This window comes from Cervus canadensis, chromosome 23 (assembly GCF_019320065.1).
Source record: "Cervus canadensis isolate Bull #8, Minnesota chromosome 23, ASM1932006v1, whole genome shotgun sequence".
Taxonomy (NCBI): Eukaryota; Metazoa; Chordata; class Mammalia; order Artiodactyla; family Cervidae; genus Cervus; species Cervus canadensis.
This window is the reverse complement of record NC_057408.1, coordinates 57,581,125-57,602,672: the sequence shown is the minus strand read 5'-3', so window position 1 is coordinate 57,602,672 and position 21,548 is coordinate 57,581,125. Positions and strand designations below refer to the sequence as shown.

Below are 21,548 nucleotides of genomic sequence, written 5' to 3'. Positions count from 1 at the left end.
CTAAAAAGCCTCTTGATGAAAGTGAAAGAGGAGAGTGAAAAAGTTGGCTTAAAGCTCAACATTCAGAAAACTAAGATCACGGCATCTGGTCCCATCACTTCATGGCAAATAGATGGGGAAACAGTGGCTGACTATATTTTTCTGGGCTCCAAAATCACTGCAGATGGTGACTGCAGCCATGAAATTAAAAGACACTTATTTCTTGCAAGGAAAGCTATGACCAACCTAGACAGCATATTAAAAAGCAGAGACATTACTTTGTCAACAAAGGTCCATCTAGTCAAGGCTATGGTTTTTCCAGTGGTCGTGTATGGATGTGAGAGTTGGACTATAAAGAAAGCTGAGCGCAGAAGAATTGATGCTTTTGAACTGTGATGTTTGAGAAGACTCTTAAGAGTCCCTTGGACTGCAAGGAGATCCAACCAGTCCATCCTGAGGGAGATCGGTCCTGGGTGTTCATTGGAAGGACTGGTGCTGAAGCTGAAACTCCAATACTTTGGCCACCTGATGCATAGAGCTGACTCTTTGGAAAAGACCCTGATGCTGGGAAAGATTGAGGGCAGGAGGAGAAGGGGATGACAGAAGATGAGATGGTTGGATGGCATCACCAACTCAATGGACATGGGTTTGGGTGGACTCTGGGAGTTTGTGATGAACAGGGAGGCCTGACGTGCTGCCTTTCATGGGGTCACAAAGAGTCGGACATGACTGAGTGACTGAACTGATTGTGTTAGAGTTCTTTGTATATTTTGAGATATTTATTTGCAAATATTATTTGATATTTTGTTTGCAAATATTTTTTCCCAGTTACACTGTGCTTTTGATTTTCTGAACAAGGTCTTTCACACAGTAGAAATCTTTAATTTTAGTAAGTCCACAGAATCCCTTGTTTTACTTTCTGATTGCTTTTTTTGTGTGTTGTATTTTAAAACTACAAAGCTTGTGATCTGCATGACCAAACCCAAGCTCATGTCAATTTTCTTTTATATTTTCTTCTATAATTTTGAATAGTTTTGCATTTAAAATTTGTCTATGAATAATTTGGGGCTTCCCTGGTGGCTTGGTGGTAGAGAATCTGCCTGTCAGTGCAGGAGACGTGGGTTTGATTCCTGGGTTGGGAACATCCCCTGGAGGAGGAAATGGCAACTCACTCTAGAATTCTTGCTTGGAGAATCCCATGGACAGAGGGGCCTGGGGGCTATAGTCTGCTGCTGCTGCTGCTGCTGCTAAGTCGCTTCAGTCGTGTCCGACTCTGTGTGACCCCAAAGATGGCAGCCCACCAGGCTCCCCCGTCCCTGGGATTCTCCAGGCAACAACACTGGAGTGGGTTGCCATTTCCTTCTCCAGTGCATGAAAGTGAAAAGTGAAAGTGAAGTCGCTCAGTCATGTCTGACTCTTAGCGACCCCATGGACTGCAGCCTACCAGGCTCCTCTGTCCATGGGATTTTCCAGGCAAGAGTACTGGAGTGGGGTGCCACTGCCTTCTCCGGGGCTATAGTCTATGGGGTCACAAAAGAGTCAGCCATGAGCTAGTGACTAAACAATAACAACATGAATAATTTTGAGTGCATTTGGTGTAAGTTGTAAAGTTTGCATCTACATTAATTTCATCCCATATGGTTTCCAATTCATTGCTTTTAAGTTTTAGAAAAGTTCTTTACGTTTTAGAAAAGTTCTGGGTTATTGTCTCCATTTCAGTTCAAACTTCCACAGTTTAAGGGTTTCAGCAGTTCTGCCTGCAGGAGCGCTGTCTCCCATGAAGTGTGAGGGAGGCATGACCTGCACCTCCCACACTGACCACAGCGTGGCGCTGAACTCACCTCTCTGACCCACAGCGCTTCTGCTTTCCGGTGGATTGGGCTCCCAGTGCAGCTGAGAGGAGCTGTGTCTTCTGAGGCACCGGAACTCCCGGGTCAGCGTCTCTGCCGACAGGAGCTCAGTTCCCTTACGACTTCCTGGGGTTTTGGCCTCGGGACAACACGGGGCTGCGTCCACGCTGGGTCGTTTGTTGACGACCCAGGCGACCCGGGGAGGAAAAGGTGAGGAAAATTGAGCAGTTTGGAGAGAGACTGCTTGAATGACTGCTATTTTCACACGATCCAGAGGGACTTGGTGTGGAAAGCTGGGTTTTTAGTCAGTTTTGTGTGCAGCGTAGATGATGTCTAAGTTCTTTCTTTAGTATGTGGTGTCCAGTTTTCCCAGCACTGTTTATTGTGGGGACTGTCCTTCCCCTTGGTGAGTCATTGGCCCCGTTGTCCTAAGTTAACAGACCCATCCGTGTGGGCTGAATTCTGGGCTGTCTGTCCTGTTCCTCTGGGCAGTGTGCCTCTTTTGTGCCAGTTCCTCACAGTTTTGGTGACTGTAGCTTCCCCAAATGCGGTGTGAAGTCTGGGAGGGGGATACCTCCTGCCTATTCTCCTTTCTCAGGGTCGCCTTAGCTCTTTGGGGTCCTTTGCGGTTCCACACAAATTTTAGGAGGATTTGCTCTTTTTCTGTGAAAAATTCCATTGGAATTTTAGGAGGGCTTGCCTTCACTGTGTACTTTGGGTAGAATGGACATTTTAACAATAATAATTCTTGCATTTCATGAGCAGGGATATCTTTCCACTGATTTGTGTCTTCTTCCATTTATTCATCATTGTCTTAAAGTTTTCAGTATGCAGATATCTAACATCCTTTGTTAAATTTATTCCTTGGTAATTTGTTCTTTTGATGCCGTTGTAAATAGTTTTGTTTTTTCTCTTTTTGATGGCTCATTTTTAGTGTTTAGAAATGCAGTTGATTTGTGTATATTGATTTTGCGTCTTTACTGAATTCTAATTTTTTTGGTGGAATGATGTAGAAGATGGGAATTCCAAACTCCACTGTTTCTACCATATCCAGGTCATCCGCAACACGGAAAACAGCGGCTTCTAATATGATTTTCCCACAGTGCCTCTAAATTCCATGTGGACTTTGGGTGAACTGGATCTGGGTATGTCTTGGCCTCTATTTGGAAGTTTGATGCTTTCTCTGTTTTTCTGGAATGGTTTTGACATGGTGTTTTGAAAAGTAATTTACTTACCAGTAATTTCAAATGTACAGACAACTTTACAAACATAAAATCAAATTTTGTACTTGATTAAATATATTTCTAAATATAGATGTTGACATTATTTAAAGTGGAATTGCTTTCATAAATTCTTTTTCAGATTATTTATTGCTATGTATATGTATAAGATAAATGTTTATGAATTGATATTTTTTCCTGTAACTTTGCTGAATTAGTTGACTAGTCAAATATTTTTTTTTATTGTTTTAGGAAGTTTTATATGTAAGATGGTGTGATCTGTATCCTGTGAATTGATATAGTTTTAATTTTTCCATTCACACATGAAAATTTTGTTTCTTTCCTTAAAACTCTGGGTTGAACGTCCAGTGCCCTATTGAGTAACAGTGGTGAAGGTCAGCTTCCTGGCCTTGTTCCTGATTTCAGGAGTAAATCTTTCAGTTTTTAACACCGAGCGTGAAGTTTGCTATAGCTTTGTATATTATTCTTTCTAATATGGCACAAATATTCTTTTATTACTACTTTCTTTAGTGTTTGTATCATGAGATAACATTAGAGTTTGATTATAGCTTCTTCTGCAATAATTGATATGATAGTTTGTTTTTACATCATGCCCTGACAGTGGTTCACTACATTGCTTAGTTTTAAAATGTGAAACAACCTGACATTTTTGGTGTCGAGATACTTGCTTATGGCATCATCCGTGCAATGTTCTGTTGGTTTCATGTTGCTCCAATTTTGTGGAGGATTTTTGTGTTCATAAAGTATGCTGGTGTAGTTTTACTTTTCTGATGTATTTGTGTGATTTGATTAGATTTTCCCTGGTGTTGGTTTGGAGGGTTAACATCAGGGCTGGGAGTGGTGTGAGAGCTGGGTTATGGGTTATGGTTGCCATTATGTGACCCTGCACATAGCAACCCAGGCTGCCCTCCTGTGACATGCCTGTCCTGCCAGCTCCTGCCCAGCCCTCTAGAGACTCCTCACTCCCCATAGGGCAAGAGTGACCCTCCCCCGCTCCCCTCATTGGCATCCCTCCTGCCTCTGCCTGTCCATTCATTCTGCCTGAATCAGGACACCACTTCCTCCATGAGGCTCCTGGATTCCACCTTGGAGCATTCCCCAGCCCCCACATGTTCCCACAAGCTGTGTCAACCCCCAGGATCTGTCACCTCAAGAGGCCCCAGGAACATGGACTCCCCTGGGTTAAGATGAGGTCACTGACCTGTGTGTGAGGAGGGAGCAGAACTCATGGGGGAGAAGGCAAGGTGAGAACAGGAGACAGAGACGGGCAGGGAGAGACCTGGGACCGATTGACCACAGGACCTTCAAGAGGAGCTGGCGCCCAACACCTGATCTCAGGCTCCAGGCCTGAGAACAAGCATCCCCTGTTCCAGTACCCACTCCCCCCAGGGTCTGGTAGGTGTGATGGGGGCTCAAGAAACAGATATCTGGCCTGTGGGGGAGGGATGCTGTGCTTGTTGAAACCCAGGACGGTCACTGGCCGCTTCCCCTCTAGACATAACCCCCACTCTTCCTGGGGGAGGAACCCAGGGTCCAAGAACCTTCTACTCTTACCTGTTATGGCTACCTCTCCCCCCACCCCCTGCCACCGGGCATCTCAGGCCTCAGAAAGAAGCCACAGTGTTGTGGTGACCATGGCAATTGGCTGCAGGCCACCCCCATCCCACCTCCTGACCTGAGTGTGGCCATCTGAGTCGCTCCCCACCCCAACCCAGGTGCCTTGTTTTATAGGACAGGTCCTCGAGCTTTGTTTCTTTCCTGGACTGGGTTATCCAGTGGGCAGTGGTGACTGAGGCCTGTGAATCTGGCCAGAGAGGTCCTCCCCAAGAGCCCAGGCACAGCTGGGCCAGAACAGATCCCTCCCTTCCCTTCCGTACCCCTCGGAGTGAGGATAAGGCCCTAGTGACCCCAAGAAGAGACATGGCACCCAGAGGACTAGACCATCCACAGACCAGGGACTGAATGTCCACCTCACTCCCCCAGAGAGAGAGATGTCTTCAGGAGGGCTGCCAGAGTGGCCCATATCCCCACAAACATCCAGCCTCAGGGAACCAGGCAGACAGAAAACCGCCTTGGGGAGGGCTGGGGTGGGAGGCTGTGTTTATAGATACCGCCTTCGGGAAAGGGGGTCGGCCTGAGGGAGGGTGGACCTGCTCCCGCGCCGAGCACTCACTGACCGTCCCACTGCCGCCCCCGCCCCTCTCCCGCTCCCTGTGACCTCACCGCCTCATTCGGAAACCCTCCTCTCTAGGCTCCAAGTGCCCACACTTCCCACCTCAACCTCATCTCTCTCCAGTTCAGTTTGCCCTTTTCCCGCGCCGGTGAGGAGGCGTGTGAACACCCACACTGTTGTGTTCAGCAGTGTGGACGGGGCTTCCCTTCTCTTCCTGGCTCGCGTCCAGCAGGACACCGCGCGGTTTCCAGGGGTGCGGGGCTGGGTGCCGCCCAGCGGGGAGCGGCCCTGACACCTGTGCCTGCAGCGCCACCTGCCGGTGTCTCCGTCCTCCCGCTGGGCACAGTCTTCCCCCTCCCTCCGCCGCCTGGGATTATCTGTCTCCTCGCCCTGGAGGGATCAGTTTCTTGCCCCCACCCCTTTCACCCCCAGCTCTGCACCCCTCATGCAGAATCAGGGATGACCCAGGACCCTCCCCGGGCTCCCTTTCCTGCCCACCCTTGGTCGTGTCCTCAGTCACTTGTGCTTACAGGTGAGGGTTCCCTCCAGATGCTCCTAAACGCTTCACCCCAACATTCTCCTGGGGATGGGCCCCGTGTCCTATAGGGTCGCTCCACCCTCACCAGGTTCCGACTGCATGAGGAAGGCAGGCATCAGGCCTGCTGCGTGCACTGCTGTGCCTCCCGCTGATTACACACGCATGACCCTGCCCCAGGACATGGGAAAGGCAGCCCTCCCTTACGTGGGGAGACGTGACTGACCACAGGGTGGACGTCAGCTCTCGGCTCAGGGCAAGGGCAGCTGGGTGCTCGCTCCTGGGACCCTTTTCAACCCAGCCTGATGCTGAGCTGCCTTTGTTCCCTTCCTGTTGTCCCTCTGCTGGCCTCGCTCTGTGAGCAGAGCAGGGCAAGGTGGTCAGTGGTCACAGGCTGAGGCACAGGGACACTGGCTGAGCCACGTGACCCCTGCTGACCGCGCGGATCAGGCACTGCACTGGGGCGTGTTTGGTGTGGGGTCACCTGCCCGCAGAGAGGCCATACCTCTGTTCTTGGCTCCAGAGTTCACCTTGAGTCTGACAGGAGTGTCCCTGCTCCCTGGGCTGCTCTGCGCTGATGTTATGGTGCATGGTAGGGCTTCCTGAGTCTCCCGTGGGGGTTGGAGGCCGAGGTTGGGCACGTCGTAGCCCCATGTTGCTATGACAGACCCCAATAAATCCTGCACCTCAGGACTTAGGTGATCTTCCTGAGCTGCCGCAGCTGAGAAGGATGGACCCTGTTCCACACTTATGTCCTCGCTGAGGTTAACCTGCATCTTTCACCATAACTAACCCCAAGTATAACAGCTTTGGGGACTTTTGGGAGCCTCCAAGAAAAGCAGCTGGGAGGGGGTCTCTGGGACCCTGAATCTGCAGTGGGGGTCAGAAGTGGGGGGTCTTGGGCCCCTGGAATCTGAAGAGCCCCTCTACCAGGGGAGGGCCAGGAGACCGCAGGTGGTAGCTGAGTCTAAGGCTCTCCGGGTATGAGGCATCCTAGCCCCTTGCATCACCAAGAGGCTGGCTCCCTCCTCTCCTCAGCCCCCAGGCCTGGTCCCTGCTTCTGAGAAATTTCCTAGGGTGGGGTCCTGGTGCTGCAGGTGCCCCCGTGCTGTGGCCTCTTGAGTCTCCAGGGAGGATAAGGAGTGAGAGACTTGTCCACAGAAAGGGAGCTTCTGTCAGAACAGAGCCTGGGGCTGCCGCAACCCCCCCACCACCCCCAGGTGCACGGGGCAGGACCAAGAGAGTGAGGCTCCTTCCCCTCCCAAGACATGCAGGACACATGGGGCACTGTTCATTGGACCTTCACTCAGTGTTAAAACCTCCCACACAGGCCTGTTGGGTGAGAGACACCATTTAAAGACTATTAATGGGGTGGTGTGGGCTGGGGGCTGAAGCTGGGGTGGGGCAAATTGGAAAATCACCCAAGGACACACACTCCCTGCAGCGACCCCCCCAGGTGAGCCCAGGTGGAGGTGGACCCCTCTAGTCAGAGACCTCACATTCTGGGCCCCTGGGGGACAAGTATCCAAGCATCCCCAGTTCTTGTCTAGTTTCACAAGAAACACTGATTTTTTTTTCTCCACACATTTAAAAGTAGAGAATCTATTATCTTGGAAGAATAGAAGAAGTCTCTTCGGCAAGCAAGGGGCAATTCAGATTGGAGGAACTAGTGACACAAGTTATATGCAGGAAGTTCCGATTGATCCAGTTGTAGAAATAACATGAATGTCTTCTTGTCTAGTTGTGTAAAGCTTCTAGTGGGCTGTCTCAGCTTGAGACTGGTAACACTCACAGCTGAGCCTCTAGGGTCCCATGCGTTGTGGACACAGGGTTGGCTTACTTTCCAGGAGGCTGTGTCTGTTCACAGAAGCCACAAGCAGCTCCCATCCGCCCCAGCCCTGTCGTGACTCTTGAGGGCACAGACCTCTGCTCTCTGTCTGCTTCCACTCCTGTTGGGCTGACTTCTGCTTGGTCTTCTCCACTCTGCTGACAGGCTCTTTAACTCTGGGTTTTTGTTTATGTGCAGGTGGATCCATGGCTTGGCTTCTGTAGACTTCTTAGTCAGCACCGACCTGGATGGGACAGAAGAAGGTTGATCTCCAGGCCTGGAGTCCGAGCCCACCACTGCCTTGTCTTCTTCATGGCCAAGTTCTCACCCCTCCCAGCAGGCCTCTTGGGGGCCAAGGGGATGGGGTGTCCATGGCAGGAGCAGGAGTCCATGACTGGATGGAGTGCCCACACCAGGACTGGAGGGTCTGTCGGGAGCTCCCACCGATCTTGTGGGTCCACACGTCAGAGTTGTAGGCCCATTCATGGTGCACCAGGCTGTCGATGGGACCAGTCCAGCCTGCGCAGGTGCCTGACCACCAAGTGGTCAGTGCAGAATATGCACAGGGAGCCCTGGCAAAGCTCCCAAACTCCCGGGAGGACACTCAGCATGGTCCCTGGAATCACTGGGAGGTCAGCCTACAGGGTCCCCCATCCAATCTCACTAAGTTACAGTAAAGAAACAGAAGAATCCTCCGTGCAGGAAGACAGAATGTCAACAGACTGAGCACTGTCCTGAGGAAGGCAGGCTGGTGTCTGGGAACTGGGTGCTATAGTGGGGTGAATAGGGGGCTCCCAAACGCTATGTCTGCGACATGACCCCAGAATCTGTGAATGTAACCTTATTTGGAAGTAGGTCTTGCAGGTATGATTGGCTACAGATCTGGAAATGAGGTCATCCTGGATTGGGGTGGCCCTAAATCAAAGAGGGCATCCTTCTAACAGATGCAGATACAGAGGAGACACCAGGTGAAGATGGAGCCACAGATGGGAGGGAGGGGGTCACAAGCCCAGGGATGCCTGGAGCCCCCAAAACTGGAAGAGGCAGGAAGGACCCTCCAGTGGAGCCTCTGGAGGGAGCGCAGTGCTGGGACATCCTGACCTCAGTCGTCTGGTCTCCAGGACTGAGAGAGGACAGGCTTCTTTTGTTCCAAGCCTGTGTGTGTGCTCATCTGTCACCGCTGCCCCAGGAAACTCATGCAGCTGGTGGGAAGTGCGCTGCCCTGATCTAAAGCCTCCTTCCCATTAGGGGCAGCCCCCTGCACCTATGCTGTTTGCACTAACCATGAAGTTCACACTGAGCCCCAGCTCCGCTTCTGGGCACTGGCATTTGGAGGGTGAGGGCAGACACCACCACTTGACCAGCCCCCAGCTGGGTGCCAAGTCTCTAGTGAGCTTCCCTGGGGGGGGATGGGGGTGGGGGGTGACTGTCAGGGTTCTGCCCTTCATCACTGGGGGAAGAGATACCCTAGACACCCTCGAGGGAGGAGGGGCATGCAGGGTCGTGAGAGTCTGGCTCGAGGCCCCTCCCACCCCTGCATCCCCACTGCACCCCCACTGAGGCCTGTCTCAGCTGTAAGCACACCGGTCTAGAGCCTCCCGGCAATTCCTGAGGTGAGGTGGCCCAGCAGACCCACCCCCTTCCTCCATGTCTAGCAGGTGGGACATCCCTTCTTGCCACTCGAGGAGTAGCTCTGGAGCCGATCTGCGAGTGGTTCTGCGGTTTGCAGGCTGAGCCCCTGTTGCTGTGCTCCCCACATGAGCCCCCAGAGCAAACTGTCTGCCCTGCTGCCTGAATGCCCCCCTCCCTCCACTCAGTATTGTCAGGAAAGGATCAGGTGGTTCTGTAGCAGCGTCTGAACCCTCCTATAATAGGGGTGTCCTTGTTCACAACCCTCTAACTCCCACCGTTAGCAGGAGGTAACAAAGGTCTTTAAGGTAAAGGGTCCAGAGAGAAGAGAGGAAGCTACAAACAAAACCAGCTGGGACCAAGATGGCAACGAATCTTGACTCCCAGCAGACCCCGAGTCTCATTGTATGTTGATTTTACTATATTATTGATGTAGGAGATAGATGGGCTCCAGATTAGACATTTATAACTGGCCTCCTGTTTGCATGTCACGGGACACAAAGAAGTGGGCTTCAGGGTGGATACTTACAACTGTTAGCTTTTCTGAGAGCAGAGAGAGGTGGGCTTCAGTCTAGGTATTTACAATCAGCCTCCTGTTTGCCCTCCAAAATAGAAGTAACAACAGAGAGTAAATAGCCAGTGTTTGTCTCTGGTAAACACCTTACGGTAATAGTCATGGCAAGGACAGAGGGGACAAAACCCTGTATGTGTAAAGGATTCAGGGATCTCTGCCCCTCACTCTTTTGGGACAAGGGAGACACTACACATGCACAGAAAGGCTTCTTGGGGCTCAAAACTCAAAAGATAATGCCAGGCCATAATGAGTCTTGCTCCTCCCAGAAATCTTCACTTCAAGATCCATCTTGGCTGAGGGGTGAGTGTGCACCCAGGGGTAGGTCCCAGTGTAGGTCAGATGTGGGAAAAGAAACCAGGTAATTGGCCTGAAGGAAGACAAAGACCCGGAAGAAGCTCCTCCTCACTGAAGGGTTCGCTCACACCCTTTCTCTGCTGTGCTTCAATCTTAACAAACCATTTCTCTATGTGCTGTACCCCTTGTTGTTTTTCTGTCTCTAATAATTTTATACCTGCATTTACAGTTTCTGTCTCTGTGATAAATATATTTTTCACTGGGGGCAAAGATCCAGGGAAAAGTAGCTTCTAGCCTTTAGCCCTTGTTGGTCTGGTGGCTAGGATTCCTGGTTCTCATCCAGGATTTCCAGGTTCAATTCCTGGGCAGGGAGTTTAAGATCTCACTTCATATCACTGCTCACTGCTAACTGAATCATTATATTCACCAGAAGTGACACACCTCCTGGTGGCCATGACCCAACATGAAAAAAAGTGAAAGTGAAGTTGCTTAGTCATGTCCGACTCTGCAACCCCATGGACTATAGCCTGCACCAGGCTTCTCTGTCCATGGGATTTTCCAGGTAAGAGTACCAGAGTGGGTTGCCATTTTCTTCCCCAGGGGATCTTCCCCAACCAGGGATCAAATCCAGGTCTCCCGCCTTGCAGGCAGACACTTTACCCTCTGAGTCACTGGGGAAGCTTCATAACCCAACATGAAGAACCAAAAAAAGGTAAAAAGGAGATGGTACCACTAACTTGGAAAAATCCTGCCCTTCCCTCAGACGTACCTGCCTCCTCAGCATTAGTCTCACTCCTCTTCCCTTTGTCTTTACTGTTTAAAATCAAACCACGTTCTCCAGGAGGGCAAGAAGATGAGCTGTGAACTTAGTTCCTGCTTCTGTGTTCTCTGACCACCGAATAAAGCCTGTGCTCTGTTGGTCTCAGCTTTGGTTTCATAATCACCTACTTGAACCTGAATGGATAAAAGGAAGCCCTGTCTGTTGAGACAGAGACCCCCTAGCCAGGGTAGGGCCTGAGCAGGGTCCATTGGACTTGGTGACGACCTGTGAGGGGACAGGGGTATCTTCCTGGGGTGAGTGGAGGGCACCTCCAGCTGCAGCACCGGCTCCATTTACAGTGTGGCCCCTCCTGGGCCTGGACTGTGAGCTCTCATCCCCACACCCCTGACACCACCCGACAGTCTGACTTGGTGACACTGGCTGCTGGGTTCCAGTCAGGAGGGACCCAGATGCAGCACTTGGAGCCTGATCAGACATGCCTTTTCACAGGCCATGGACGTACTGGGTTTTAAGACTCTGTGTCTAGACCATAAACTGAGCTGCTAGAAGCTGATGTGTGCTCTGGACTTGAAATCCATGTGCAGGGCAAAAGTTCCCACCAGACCTTGACTTGGAAGCTTCTGCATAGGTAATGTCCACATCAGTTCTTCCTTGCCAAGTCCTCCAGGCCTCCTTGGTGGGCACAGCGGGACCCACACTCCATGGGATCCCCGATCCAGAGCCTGAAGGGCCAGTGCTGGCAGGGCTTGGGGACGAGAGTGGTCACTCCACCAACACTGCTCCATTCCTCCTCCCCAGGGAACCAGGAGAGGCAAGGCTAATGGCACAGGCCAAGCTCAATGCATTTCTCCATGGGACCCCCAGGCCCTGCTCTGCTTACTCAGGCCCACTGTCTGCCCTCCTGGTGCCCAAGTCCCTCAGATTCACATTCCTCGTGAGGACATCCAAGTACATAAGTTGCCTTATGTCCCCTTCCCACAAGGGACAGCCCCCCACCCTGCACCCCACTTCTCCCTAATGATGGCCTGCTCCTCACTTGTCCTGGGTGGGAAGAGGTCCAAGGGGGAGGCTGGTCTGTCCCGACTGCTTCCTGGGGGCCCAGAAATAGGACTCGGGAGACATAGGAGGCTGCTGGGCCTTGAGGTCTGGATGCTTCTGGGTGTGGGATGAACCGCCACTGCCCCCTGGAGCCTGCTCCCTCTGAGATTCAGGAAACAGGAGGACCCATCAAACTGACTATCCTGGGCTCTGCTGCAAGTCTGCTCACGTTTGCTCTCTGAATCCTGAAGACAGATCTGTAGGAAATGGCCTGTGAATCCCATACTGATAGTGTTTTTTGTGGAATTTCTATGAGACCTCTTTCTGCCCTGTTCGGAGCAAATTACTCATCAATCCATGCTACCATCACCCCAGCAGACTGGGAGGCTGAGGCTCTGAGAAGCCAAGTAACCCACCCAGAAGGGCAGACCGGGGCCACAGAGTGGGGTCTGTGCCCATTGCCCACCCAGGTGACTGCCCATTCATAGCACGTTCACATTTCTCACTTCTGGGGGCCAGCTCACTGAGCCTCCTCTTAGGGGGATTCACTCACCTCCTTTTACCAGGGCTTGTCTCACATCCTGTCTCTGGGATCATCCACAAGGCTTGTCACTCTGAAGCAGGGTTCGGTCTTGTTGAGTCCTGCCCCAGGGTCACAGGTGGGAGGCCTTGCACCAAGGCCACAGAAGAGGAGCCCAGAACCAAGGTCACCTCTGAAGCTGGCTGAGCCCCTTTGTAACTGTTGCCAAAAGTCCCTGATCATTACCAACAAGCTTCCTGACTCCCTACTAGGCAAAGATGTCCACTCCAGGAAACATCCTGCAGTGCTCCAGCCAATCACCTAACACCAACCTTCCAGCAGGAATTTTCTTTGTCTTGAGGTTATAAAAATTGGATACTAACTCACAAAAATTGTCAGCTTTCTCTGGTCTGTCAGGAGGTCAGCCCGCTGCACTCTTAGTGCCTACTTTATCTCTGCTGTCTGTTCATAATAAAAACTCACTCCCTTCTGAAATGCTCTATGTCTGGAAATTCTTTTCCAACTCACACTCAGACTGCTTTACCAAGTCTCATGTCACCAGGGCCACTTTCCTGGATGACACTCACCAACTGCTTGTCCACTCCCAGCTCAGGACAGAAAGGTCCCCTTGGGTCTTGAGCCCCCAGGCTCTGCTGGGAGCCCTCTCCCCTCTGGTCTGGCCCTTCCCAATCATGGCCCCTGCAGGGTCACCAGGAGCTCCCACACCCCTGGGCAGGCTGTCTGCTATGTCCTGGGGAGGCCTCTGTGGTGTCAGGTGGAAGGAACAAGAGGTACCCATGGGGTTGCCTACACCAGCACAGCAACCAGCACCCACCTACTGACCTCTTCACTGTGGAGGGGCCCAGGTGGAGTTCAGGGGCCCCCCAGCATGTCCTCGTTCTCATCCCAGTGCTGCCCACGGGAGAGTTGCTAAGTTACTCTGTGCTGGGTGCACAGAGGGGATGCTCATTCACACACTCCTCCCAGGAGCATGGGGTTCTCATGGGCAGGCTCCTCCAAGGATATGGAGCTTACCTGGGCAGGTACCCCCGCAGGGCTCAGCACCCAGGAACCATGCACAGAGCCCTCACTGCAGAGCACCCCCAGCCTACCTGTTGGACAGATCTGACCTTGAGCCCCTCAGAGCAGGACCTGAGGTAACGAACAGCAGCTTCTGGACAGGTCTGTGACCCTGGGCTTCGCTGTGTGCAGCCTCCTTCCAGCGGGTCTTCCCGAGGCTTCCATAGCACCTGGGCAATGGGCCTCTGTCTCCACCCACCACCCCTCCTCTCCTTGACCCCTGGGTTCCTCTCATTAGGAGAGGGTCTTCTCGAAATTCTCTCCCACTTGTGGGCCAGATAAAATGATTAGAAAACAAGCCAGAGCTGCGGCCCTGTGTCCATCCTGACCCTTAGGACCCACACCTGTTCCTGGAAACTTGGCCAGCACACAGAGGCCCATTGTCTGAAACCACAAGCCTGGATGGGCAACAATTGGCTTACCTGGCCAGCCTGCCCTTTACACACGTGCCTGGGTTGAGGTTTATATATACCCCCTTGAGGCAGCAAGAGTACCTGCAGCTGTACTTGACTCCATCTTCTCTGCCATCAGAAGCCACGGGGCCAGCCTGGCAAGAGAGAGAGTGAGGGGCCACAAGGTTTCGGGGGGTCCGGTCTGTGTGGGGCTCTGCTGGACGTTCCACAGGAGTTGCTAGGCTGACATTTGCTAAGGAAGAGGATGTGTCGCCTGTACCTGCTGTTGCAAGCCTTCCCAGCCAGAGGTGAGGAAGCAAGAAAACAGGAAGTGGGAGCAGGGCAGGAGGGGTAACTCAGGTAGGAAAATGGAAAGCTTCCAGAAGAGCATCCAGGCCAGGACCATCCTGCCTGGCCTGCAGGAGCCAACTCGGCAAGGGTGTTGTTGCTGGGGCGGCTCCAAGCCCTTTCCTCCAGCCTTTGAGGTCTTTGCACTTATTCGAGTGTTTTACCTGGGAAGGGTGGAGGAGGTTCAGGGGCAGCTAGCCCGGGGGCCAGCCAGCGTTTACTTAGAGATGACTTCGTGGGGTCTCCCAGCTTCCCACTGAGGACATTCCTTGGGAGTGGGGAGGGTGGAGGAGGGGGTGGGGAGAGGCTGGCTGCACATGAGTAAGTCCACATCCCTGACCATCTTCAAAATTGTTATCTGTGTAGCAAGCGTCCTAACTGGGTTTTCACCTGTGTAACTGGTGGGTTTTCATATAGCAATGTGAACAGTGACATTAAATGTCCACAGTCAGGAATGAGATATTACACCACATGTACGGGTGTAAGAACCTGGGGAAGTGTGTGCAGCCAGTGCCCCCAGAGACAAGTTTCAGACTTGACCCCTCAACATTCTGGTGTCCAGCCACTGCTTTAGGATTTTGGTGGGAGCCTGGAGCTGACTGCAGGTGTTCTGTATGCTGGCCTCCATCTGCCTTTAGTGAGACCCACACTTCTAGGATCCTACACAGCAGGGTCTGTGTGACTGCTCTGTGGTTTCTCTAACAAATGACCACAGGCTGGGTGATTTAAAACAGTAGGAGTTCATCCTTCTCCAGTCCTGGACACCAGACGTCTGAGATCATGGTGGTGCAGGGTTGAGGTCCCTCCACAGGCTCCAGGATAGAGTCCTTCCTGCCTTTTCCAGCTTCTGGGGCTCGAGGGGTCCCTGGGCTTGTGGCCCACTCCCTCCTGTCTCTGCCTCCATCTTCACGAGGCCTCTCCTCTGTGTCTTCTTTTGTCGCTTATAAGGAGTCTGTTAATTGGATTAAAGGTCACCCTAACCCTAGATGACCTTAACTACATCTCCAAAGACCCTTTTCCCAGATAAAGCCCTGTTCACGTGTTCTGGGGGGGCACATCTTTTGGGGCCACCATTCACCCCATTCTCTGTGTATAAAATAACACTCATTTTAGGAGACCACCACAGTCCCATATAGACTGGCACAGACCGTTGGGAAGATCTCCTGGTGAAGGGAAGGGCTACTCACGCCAGTATTCTGGCCTGGAGAATTTCATGGGCTCTATAGTCCATTGGGTTGCAAAGAGTCAGACATGACTGAACGACTTTCACTTTCACCAGAGAGAATGAGGACCTTGGAATCACCTGGAACAGATCAAGGCCTGGCTTCATCAGGTGAGGGGAATCACAGGGAGGAGAGGGTCATGGTCTTGTTTAGGCTTCAAAAAGACCATGTTGGGGTGGGATGTGAGAGGCACTGGGGCAGGGACCTTTGCCAGGGTCTGATGGAGGGATTAGGCTTGGGCCAGGGCTGTGCGTGTAGAGGGGAATTGGTGTGGAGGTTGGCCATACGCTCTGGAGGAGGAGCTGACAGTCACTGGGGCACAAGGAACTGGGAGCCTGGGAGGCCTCCATGTTACTGAACCAAACTTGAGTCCACACACCTGAGTGCAGTAAAGCCAGTCTCCTGACACAAGTTGGGGTGAAGGAATGTGCAGCGTTAATTGTAAAGGCACCAATACGTGGAGGACAGGTGGCCTGTGCTCTAAACCCTGAACTCTCCCAAGGGTTTCAGCAAAGCAGTTGTACAGGCCACATGAGGGAGGTGATCAGAGTATGTGATCCGGTGCACAGTTCACCAGTTCGTGAACTGGTGCACAGTTCTCTGGTTGGTGAGGTAACAGGCGGCTAACGTCACAAATTCTCAGGCACTGGAAGCTCTGGGGACTACATGTTCGTGCTCATCAAGTAGTTAACTTCTTCCATTTGGTGGGGGTTTTAGCATCTATAAAACAACTCAGGGAGTGTGCATCAGATACTGTTACCTCCGTACTTCAGAGAGGAGCTACAGCAGAGGATACGGGATGGGGTCTGCCCTGGGAAGGCTCCATAGGCTCCTGCTCAATTATACCAGGTGTCTGGGCTCAGCAGCCGGGGAAGGTGGGACTGCCATCTGAGTGTGGGGTGAAGCAGGATCACAGTCCTCTGAGGGGCCTGTTAGCCCCCAAGGTGAGATGGGGAGGCAGTGGATGGACAGATGCATTTGGCCTGGGGGAGGGATCCAGGCTAGAAATTCCACTGGAATCATCGCGGGGAGGAAGAGGAAAGGCCAGGAGGGGGCAGGTGGGTTATAGTACTGACGTGCAGGTGATGGTGGTCCTGTTGGAAGCAACTCAGAGCCAGAAAGAGTGGCGGTCAGGGGCTTAGCTTCATTTCCTTGTTTTTTTTGCTTATCTGTAACTTCCCACTCCTACAGTGAGGAGACTGGCCCCCACCATCTGCAATTTGTCAGTTCATTTCTCCTCTTTAGATTGCATGTACAGTGGTCCCAGAAATGCTGGCTACCACACTCTGGAAGAACTCCATAAAATGAAACCCACTGTTTATGTGCAGGCCATTTTGCCTTTTGTGTATAGAATGCATTCATTCCAAAGTCAACACATTTTGCCCCATCTCCTACAGTGAGATTTTTTTCTGGGCTTTTCTAATACAGTTAGGTTCTGTTGCATTGTGTATTCCATCTTGTGACACGCCTACACTCTAAATAATTAAACTTGAATAGATTATGACTGATTCCTTGGGCTATACAAATCAATGAGCATAGACAGATGCATAGCGACAGGTGTCCATCCTAAAGCATCACAGGAATGCTTCAATCCCCCCTTTGGCAGATGATCTTCTTATCATCTATTTAGCTTAGCTTTTCCGAGAATGTCATAAATGGGGTCATACTGTGTGCTCTCTCTCCAGACTGGATTCTTTCACTGATCAATATGCATGTGAGATTTAACCATGTCTTTCAAGGGTTGGTGATCATCCCTTTCTACTGCTGAGTAATACTCCACTGCATGTATATGGGAGGAAAAACAATTTTCACTCTGCTCTTCCATAATAAAAGGGCTTCCCTGATAGCTCAGTTGGTAAAGAATCTGCCTGCAATGCAGGAGACCCTGTTTGACTCCTGGCTTGGGAAGATCCACTGGAGAAGGGATAGCCTACCCACTTCAGTATTCTTTGGCTTCCCTGGAGGCTTGGCTGGTAAAGAATCCACCTGCAATGTGGGAGCCCTGTGTTCAAGCCCTGGACTGGGAAGATCCACTGGAGAAGGGATAGCCTACCCACTCCAGTATTCTGGCCTGGAGAATTGAATGGACTCTATATTCCATGGGGTTGCAAAGAATCAGACATGACTGAGCAACTTTCACTTTCACTTTCCACGATAAAAGACAAATTACCAGGAGAAAAAACAGAAGCATATCCCCTCTATGCTTCCCTGGTGGCTTAGTGGTAAAGAATCCACCTGCAATATAGGAGACATGAATTTGATCCCTGGGTTGGGAAGATCCCCTGGAGAAGGAAATGGCAACCCACTCCAGTATTCTTGCCTGGGGAATCCCATGGACAGAGGAGCCTGGTGGGCTACAGTCCATGCAGTCACAGAGTTGAACGTGACTTAGTGACTAAAACAACAACAAATACGTCCTGGATACAAGGGAGCTAGCAAAGAAAACTGAGTCATTCCCTAAAATGTCCTAAGCCATCACCTTAAATACCATCTTCAGCTAAAAACTGAAGTAAGGCCTTGGGGAATGGGACAAGCCAGTTATGGAAGATTATCATGCAAAACACAGTAAAGAAGGGTATGAGCATCTGCAAGTTTAAGCCAGGACCTCTCCATTGATAAGTTGAGACCTTTTATTTCTGGTGCAAACAGGGACAACCCTTCAATGCAGAGATTTCTCTGTAAATGTCCTTCACAAAAGGCAATTGCTATTTAGTTTCCTGAGATCCCTCTCCCCACTACGCCCCCCCCCACTCCCCATCCCTTGAAGCAGACTTAAGAAATCCTCACACCAGAGAGGCATATTTTGGGATGGCATATTCTGCTTGCCTTGACATGGATATACCCCAATTATGCATTCATCTATTGAAGCATATCCTGATTTCTTTAAGTTTTTAACTGTTATGGATAGTGCTGCTGTGCATAAGTCCATCTTTGTTTGCATTTGGGCATGGATTTTTCAAAGCCATTCGTTCCCTAAATACTGGAAGTAAGATTGTTGGATCTCAAGGTCAGGTTTGTTTAGCTTTGGAGAAAACTGCCCAGTTATGTTACAAAGTGGCTGTCATGCATCTCACCAGCAGTGAGGGAGTGTTCCTGTTGTTCCTTACCCTCCAGCAATTGGTATTGTCATATATTTAGAGTTTAGTTCTAATTTGTGTGGTGTGATATCTCACGATTTTAATTTGTAATTCCCTAATGGTGTATGATGTTGAGCATGTTTCTGTTTTTTACTATTTAAATATCTTTTTTTTTTTTTTGGCTGGGTATCTGTTCAGATCTTTACTCATTTTCTATGGGATTTTTCAGGAGGTTTTTGTCTATTTTGAGTTCAAATCCTTTATCAGATATAAATTTTGCAAATACTTCTCTCCCAGTTTGTGGCTTGTCTTTTGGTTTTCTGAATAAGGTCTTTTAGAATTGACATCTTTAATTTTATAAAGTCTACAATATTTTTCTTCTGTCGACTGAAGCTTGTGTGTTAAAACTCAAAGCTTATGATATATAGGTCAAACCCATGGTCATGTAGATTTTCTGTTTATGTCTATAATTTTGATAGTTTTGAATTTTAAATGTGTATTAATAAATCTGAGTGAATTTGGTGTCTACATTCTCTGTTTCAAGTTAATTGTTCCTTAACATTCATTTTCTACTGCTGCTGCTAAGTCGCTTCAGTCGTGTCCGACTCTTGGCGACCCCATGGACTGCAGCCCACCAGGCTCCTCTATTCGTGGGATTTTCCAGGCAAGAGTACTGGAGTGGGGTGCCATTGCCTTCTCCGCCTTCTCTCCTGTTTCAAGTTAATTGTCTCAACTAAACTGTGCATGCCTGAGGGAGGGAGGCTTGATCTCCAGTTCTCATTGGCTGGCAGGGAACAAGGAGCCCGCCTCCCTGACCCCTCCACTCCAATGGGAATTCCCTCTCTGACAGAGCACCTGGCTGGGTGTGGCCACTGACAGGACTCTGGTCTCCTCAGGACCCACTGGAGTTTCATCTTTGGGACATTGTGGGGTTCAGTTCAGGCTGACAGGAGCGTGGTCTCCTCAGGACCCACTGGGGCTTCAGCATTGGGACATTGTGGGGTTCAGTTCAGGCTGACAGGAGCCTGGTTTCCTCAGGACCTGCTGGGGATCCAGCTTTGGGATATTGTGGGGTTCATTTCAGGCTGAAGGGAGTCTGGTCTCCTCAGGACCTGCAGGGAGATGGTGCCCTTGAAGGAAAAGGTGAGTAAAATTGGGGAGGAGATTTCTGTGTGTGGCTGTTGCAGAGTGTGTCTGTCTTCAGAGGACCCAGGACTGTCAGGGCTTGATGTGGAAAGTCGTGTTTAGTCAGTTTTTGTGATATAGGATGGTGTCCAGTGTTGTTCTTTGGTGTGTGGTGTCCATTTTCCCCAGTGCGGTTTATTGAGGGGACTGTCCTTTTTCTTCAGTAAAAGGGCGGGGGGCGGGGTGTGTGTATATTCTTGGCTCCTTTCTTGTGAATTAACTGACCATGTGCCTGTAGGTTTATTTCTGGGCTCTTTTGTCTCTGTCTATTTCTGTGCCAATTCTACACATCTTGTTGTGCCTTTAAGTGCTTAATGTAGCTTGAGGTCAAGGAGGGAGATGACACTAGCCTGTTCTCCTTTTTCAGTGTCACTTTGGCTCTTCAGGGTCCTCTGTGGCTCCACACAGATGTTAATATTGTTTCTGTTTGTTTCAAAAATGTCATTGAAATGTTGGTAGTGGTTGCATGAATGTGTATGTTGCTTTGGTTAGAATGGATATTTTAATGGTATTTTCACCCACAAGAATGGGATATCTTTTGGTGTCTGTTCAATTTAATTGATAAGTGTCTTGTAGTTTTTAGCTTAAGGTCTTTCAAGTCCTTGGTTTAATTCCTAGTTTTGCGGGGAGATGCAGTTGTAAGTGGGATCATTTTCTTGATTTTTCTGAATAAGATTTTTCAGGATAGATCTCTTTAATTTTATAAAGTCCACAATATTTTTCTCTTGTAGACTGACAGCTTGTGTGTTAAAACTCAAAACTCATGATATACAGACCAAACCCAAGGTCATGTAGATTTTCCGTGTTTATGTCTACAATTTGATAATTTCGAATTTTAAATGTTTGTTAATAAATCTGAGTGATTTGGTGTCTACATTTCATTCTGTAATGTTTCAAGTTGATCGTTAAGTATTTTAGAGACATTTTCAATACTTAGCTCTATTTCAGTTTGAATTTCCATAGTTAATGGGGCTAGCAGAACTCCCCTCAGGGGGCGGAGTCTCCACTAGGCTGTGAGGGAGACTTGCTCTCCATGTTCTCATTGGCTGGCGGAAGAGGAGCCCGCCTCCCTGCTGACCCGCAGCGGGAGTTCCCGCTCTGACCAAGCTCCTGGCTCCGGGTGGCTACTGTCAGGAGTCTGGTCTCCTCAGGACCCATTAGGGCGTCAGCTTTAGGACATTGTGGGGTTCACACTGATGAGAGTCTAGTCTCCTCAGGACTTGCCAGGAGGTGGTGCTGCTGAAGGAAAAGGTGAATAAAATTGGGGAGAAGATTCCTGTGGGTGGCTGATGATGAGGGTGTCTGTCTTCAGAGGACCCAGGACTGTTAGGGCTTGATGTTGAAACTTAAGGCTTTTAGTCAGTTTTTATCTGTGGTATAGGATGGTGTCCAAGTTGTTCCTTGGTGTGTGGTGTCCATTTTTCCCGGCATGGTTTATTGAGGGGACTGTCCTTTCCCAGGTGTATGTTCTTGGCTCCTTTCTTATGAATTAACTGACCATGCTCCTGTAGGTTTACTTCTGGGCTCTCTGTCTCTATGCCTCTTTCTGGGCCAATTCCACACTTTGTGGTGCTTTTAGCTGTGTCATGTAGATTGAAGTTAGGGAGGAAGATGTGTCCAGGCTTCCTCCTTTCCCTTGGTCACTTGTGGCTCCACAGAGATGTTGATTGTTTTTGTTTCTGTGAAAAATGTCATTGAAATGTTTGTAGTGATTGCATGAATGTGTATGTTGTTTTGGTTAGAATGGACATTTTAATGGTATTTTCACCCATGAGCATAGGATATCTTTTTGTGTCTGTTC

General features: G+C 50.2%; 1 long non-coding RNA gene across 1 annotated transcript; it reads left to right on the top strand.

The window, feature by feature from the left end:
* Positions 1-1,857: 1,857 nt before the first annotated feature.
* LOC122425791 lies at positions 1,858-11,067 on the top strand. Its single transcript, XR_006265004.1, has 3 exons — positions 1,858-2,039; positions 2,884-2,974; positions 7,805-11,067. It is a non-coding gene; the product is annotated as an uncharacterized LOC122425791 (long non-coding RNA).
* Positions 11,068-21,548: the final 10,481 nt, after the last annotated feature.